The sequence below is a fragment of the Acanthaster planci genome, linkage group LG08 (assembly GCF_054643075.1).
Source record: "Acanthaster planci isolate LZ-2023a linkage group LG08, COTS_SCS, whole genome shotgun sequence".
Classification (NCBI taxonomy): domain Eukaryota; kingdom Metazoa; phylum Echinodermata; class Asteroidea; order Valvatida; family Acanthasteridae; genus Acanthaster; species Acanthaster planci.
In genome coordinates, this window is record NC_141784.1 from 5,335,641 (window position 1) to 5,341,765 (window position 6,125).

Sequence of the window (6,125 nt, forward strand, 5' to 3'; positions counted from 1 at the left end):
TCAACGGCTATTTCCTGTTCTCGTAGTGGGCATACGTGCAGCGTACAATGGCGGATCCAGAACCAAATTTTCGGGAGGGGGTAATTATGTGGAAGGGAGACAAAACAATCAGAACGTTTTCATTTTTTACCCTTTAAGGGCCTTTCTTGGGGGAGAGGCTACATTTTAGGGCTTTTTACGTTCGTTAAAAGGGACATGAAATAGTTCAAACATCGCCTTTCTTTCTTTCTCTTTTTTTGTTTTGTTTTGTTTTTTTTTTAAGTCAAATTGTGGACTCTTGGTTTTTTGGTGGAGGAGGGCTAGGGCTCCATTGGCTCCCTAGATCCGCCCTTGGCACTATGTCATCGGCTAGATGGGTAGGTCACTGCGTAGTGGGAACTGACATCGAAGGGTCTTTAAACACAGGGACAGCCTTCATTCGTGCATTCGTGTAGTTTTAAAAATAGCAGTCTTGTTTTACTTGGTCGCCCCAGAGAATACAAGCTATGAATCATGTGCCGTGTTCTTCGTCACCTTAAGGGGGCTAGAAGCAAGGAAGGCTTGGCGTGCTGAAATACAGATATTAGCTTCACTGATGGTCTGAATCACCTCGGAGACCGTTGTGATTCAGAAATGTAATGAACTCATTATGTGTTAAAGTAAAAGTGTTCCGGGCTGTGAAACTACATAATACTCATGAGCGAACGTTGTCACTAAATCGACAAAGAGCAATGCACTGTAGCTTTGAACTTTTTGAAGATCAGTTTTCGTACATATTTAGATTTGAGAGATTTCTGAAACTTTGATTAGTCGATCTTTGCTATTTGGGCCCCGAGGTAATTTTATTTCGATATGAAATTCCAGTTCATTGTTACATATTTCATCCAACTCTATGCTATCATATTAATATCCATACTTATATCATAAACACAAACAACACATAATGCTGTGGGAACATAGTGTACACTTTAAATTATGCCAAATTTGCAAGGTTACTGTACGACCAGGGAACAGTTAGGCGGACGAAATTAAGGAAATTCGCAAAGATAAACGATCCAAAAATAGACGAAAACTGGGAGCCCATGGTAAGTATGATGCTTCAACTAGACTCTGCAATAATCATAATCCAGCTTATTTCATCTTTTACATTAGGCTTGAAACTCACGGTTCCAGCTATTTGTGAAAATTTCGTTGCCTGAGATGTCTACTGCAAGGGATATTGTTTTCAGTATATTTAATGCAGGTCATTTAACACAACTCGATGAAATTTTTTGTGAACTTGAGTTTTATCAGAAGTTCCTTTGTGATTTGTGACCAAGGTCACTCTAGTCCAAATGTAAACAAGGAAAAAACAAGGCAGAAAAATATAAGGAGGCTTGCATGACATCGGCTTATTAGATTTTGAGTACATCCGGGACGTGTGTCTCCAACTTTAGGTCACTGGAAATTGTCTCCTCAATTTACCTCCCGGTACTCAAAAGCTGGAAAAAGTGAGGTTGCAGATTTTGGTGTTTTGTTGAGCATTTAAAGTTCCAAGGTAACATTAACCTTTAGCAAGATATTTAAGAAGTTTGAGAACGGTTTATTTGATAGGACAGCCCTATCAAAGACTTAAGGCAAAAGAAAAAAATATGAACTGCTGCGGATATTGGGTAATGAATACAAAGACCCCCCCAAATCAGGGTGTCAACATGAAATTGCCGTCTGTAACTAGTTTGCGATGTACTCTTCTTCAAGTTCAAAAGCTAGCGCTACAGACATCAAGTTGTAAATTAATTTCCTGTCGTCTTGTTGAAAAGTGAAAGCTGGAGTCAAAGTCTAATGGACTGATTTCAATTTACACAGGAAGGACAATTCCTCACTTTTCAGGCATTAACTCCATCCAGCAAAAAATGAGAACAACCAGTGCACCAGATAAAAAAATGACTAATTCTTTTGTTTTTTTAACTATCTTTGGGTTTTTTCCAACGGTAGTTTCAAAGATCGTTCAATTGCTTCAGTTTAAGTACAAACCTCAAGCTATATCGCCCCGACAGTGTTTCCTGAGCCGTAAAGTAAGATTACTTCTGGCAAAGCAAACACATTTTAAAAGTCAATTTTTATCAAGCATTTGTATTTCTGTTTTGTGGGACAGTACTCATAATCATTGTGCGCTCGGAATTTTTGTTGGCGGTAATAAATTAGGGTGCCCTATGCCTTCCAATGACAGTGTGCTCAATCTCTGTTTTCTCCGATCAGTTGATCAAACTGTATTGATAAATAGACTTTGATGTCCCTTTTGAAATATCTGTGATGAAGTTTTCTGAAATAAACAGCGCCATCATGTTTTTAACTGCCCCTTTCCACTTCCCCATGCCCCTCCCATCCTCAACTACTTGTAAAAGGACAAACGGCTGGAAAATCGACGAACCTCACCGTGACTCAGCAACTTTACTGACGGCTCGCACAAAAGGCATAATTAGCCAAAGGTGCAATTAATCCTACAACAACAAAAAAGCGGGGAATAGTATTTTGGGAGAGGGCGCTGCACATCACAAATTCAGAATTAAGTTCAATGACGGAATTACTGGCTGATCCTAGACTGCATAGTGATTGTTGTTTCCTCAAACCATGGAGGTAGAATCACACCTTCCTGCTCAAACAATCCACGACTACAGAAAACGAAATTTGTGTGCACCATACATGTACATGTACATGTACAATCAAATTTCGTATACAGACTGGAGTTTACGTATTATGCCGGTAGAGGGATAGAGGGCGGCATTTTACTTATACATTTTCGCTCGATAGGTTTCAGGAAAGTAAATAAATTGTTATAGCCAACACTGATAAATACCCAAACTTCAAAAAATCAGGAAAAAAATACTCACGAGTTTCTAAGGCGTTTGAGACGCACGTCGAATTAAAGCCCACTTTAAGCCCAGAATATTCATTGTAACTATCCTTTTAATAAGAAGTTGCAAATTCAGATTGTCAAAATGTAACTTGATGCAAGATAGGTTGTCATTGAATATTCAAATTGTATAAATCACATGATCACGTCATCGTTCATGCCATTTCACAAAATGTCAGTCTGAGTACAAGCCAGTGTTGGAGCAAGAGGTTTTGGACTTAAGTATCGTTGGATTGGCAGTTGTTCTCATTGTCAGCCTATTTGTTATTTTATTACAGTGATATAAAATCCTCGCTTGTCCTGATGCTAATATGTTACTGTTATGCAGTACATATGCTGTCGTGTCGTGCCGTTGCATCGTATTACTGAGAGTCCTGCCGTCGCGTCGCACTTTCGTGTCCGATCGAGCCTTTTGCGCCGTGCCGTCTTGTTTGCGTCATGCCGGCGAGCCATCGCGTCGTGCCATTGCCGCGTCGAGTCTTTGTCATGCTGTCGCCTCAGACTTGTTGCAATAGACGCGCCCGTACAGACGCATCTTGAAGACGTCGCCCTGTTCCCGCAGACTCATTAAAAATATCTATAGACCGACAATAGAGGGCGCAAGAGCGTAGTCTCTATAGGTTGCAGGCCAGTGAATAAACTGCCCTAGCCAACAGCGACAAATACCCGAACTTCAAAAAATCAGGAAAAATACTCACGAGTTTCTCATGCGTTTGAGACACACGTCAACTTTAAGCCCAGTTTATGATTTTCAGGTTTTTTTTTTCAAATTTCCATGCATTAACCGATGACTTCTGAAGATACTTATTTTCACGGAAGGTCACCCCTAAAATGCAGTTTGAAGCCCCTCGCCATTTTGAAACATAGGGCCCATCGATGCCTACACTTCTCGAAAAATGAGACCGTTTTCTGGCACCGGTTTCTTCCAAATCTCACTCAAACTCAATTCTCTTCCCTGGTATTCTCTTTGCCCGCCTAAACTTGTCTTTTCTACAAATCTTCAAGATCATGGGCCACAAAATGCTCTATGTCGTGGAGAATTTGGGTGCATACAAATTGTGATTTTACCCGCACTCAGTTTTCGGCCTGTTTACTGGCCTGCATCCTTTAGTAAACCCCAGTTTTTACAATTTCCCCGAAAACGAGTAAAACAGAGGGGAAAAAAGGTTTTAAAATAAGTTTGAGGTGGAAAATTGGAAAAGGTTGTCTCTCATCCAGGTTATGGGCCTATGACCTTGAGTAGGGCTGATACTGCGTAACTGCGTAGTTTGGCCATTAAGATAACGTCTGTGAATTTCCAACTTTTCAACTGCTGGAAATGATTGCTTGTGACTGCAAACTAGGGTTAATTTCTGTCGATTAGAGTATTGCCAACTATAGGTTCAAAATTCGCACACAGGGTTTGCCCTTGATGGGGGGAGTACAGTACTAATGTTTTGAACCTAAGACTCTACGCTGGACCAAACAGAACTTTGGGTTTGAAATTTTGGCCAAGCAGCCCATCACTCTCCTGTCTTGTAATACCACATTACATCCACCAGTCAAAATATTTGAAATGGCCAAAGGTTTTGGCAAAAAAATGGTTACTTCCCCCTCCATCAGGCTCGAACATGGAGATGAAAAAGTTACTACATGGCGCTAACTTGAAAAAGAAACAGGAATTTCATCTATAATTATACGTTTTTAGAAGAAATCAAAAGATTCCTCACTAAAAACATTACAAATGCAGGAGAAAAGATACCCCTGAGCGGTTTCTCAACTTGGGCGAGTGCCAGTCCTATCAGAAACAAAGCTTTCCGTCATTTGTACGTGATTACTTTATTCCGCCCGACTGTGGCACCCCTGGATCTGTTACGTCTGAAACATAAACAATCACTAGATACGCTACTGCCTTTATATTGAGATCACTTAGAAGAAATGAAACCCAAACACAGTTGGGATCCCTTTTATCGTCAAACTGAAGGAATTTAAGATTATAAATGCAGTAAATTAGCATCAATCCTTTAGCTCACCGTATTCAAACCCACAGAAAATTGCCTTGTGGGTTCTGCGCCCAGGGAAGTGAACAAAATGTGGTGAGGGAAAAATCCGAAAGTTATGCGGTGTTGACCAAGCATTCAGGTGCACGGACTCCTGAAAATCACAAGGAAATCGCAGTTACCTGCTTCCATATAGGACTCTTCTGGGGTCTCGGGGTTCCCGGCCCACCACACTTCCGCGCTGCTCATCCACTTAACCCCAAAATAGTTTGAGGGACCATGCAAGGGAGGAAACGAGACAAGCCCCTAAGCCCTGGCCGCCGAGTCGGCCATACGTCTCGAACCTGTACTAAGGTGCTCACCTGGACTTCGCGGACAGTCCCAACAGAAGAGCTTACCCAGTCGGCTAAGGTACTGCTGGTATTTTACTGGGGTGAATTTAGCCTCTTATAGCCACTGACTGACAGCAAACGTTGGGAAACTAAAAAGCTACCGCTGGGATTGGAACCCACCGACTAACGATCTCAAAACCGTGACCTTAACCATTTGGCCATTTCGAAGAAGTTGCTTTTCGCCGTTGTTTAAGGAGATTACAAAACCATTAATTTAATTAACCTTACTGTACAGAATGTTTCTGTGTGAAGACTGGGCGACTAAAACGGTACAATAGTGCATCACGTAGCAAAAATTAACGTTTTTTCCTGACCACATAGACGCAGGTCTAGGCCTACAGTTAAGGTCTGTGGATTGAAGTTGACTTGGCGTTTCATTTTCAAAGTGGTTAAAATATAAACGGGGTTTTACCTATCGCGTACACGGCCCCAAACCGCCTGTAATTGTAGTTACACGGATGCACGACGTGACGTCAAGGAAGGAAGCGCGTGAGACAAGAGTATCTGCAACGTAATTGATTATGAAGTCTTTTCAGGCATTCGTACCAACTGAAGCATTCTGTACAAGGAAATAAAGCGGGTTTCTGTCCTCTTTATGTATCAATTCCCGGGAACATTTTGAGAAAGAAACAGGAAGCGCAGTATGGCTCCAACAAGTGACTGACCCTTTGACAGGCAATAGATGGAGCGTTAGCATTTTGGTTTCTTTAAATGAAACCTTTTGCCTTTTTTGCCTATAGCCTATTTTTAAAAAGACAAACATTAAACACTAGATGCAATCAAATGCAACTTATCACATTATTTTTAGACTGTACATTCAAAGGCCGTTAATGAGTCTAGATCTATCATAATTATGTCCATTCTAAACTATTTCTTCGACGT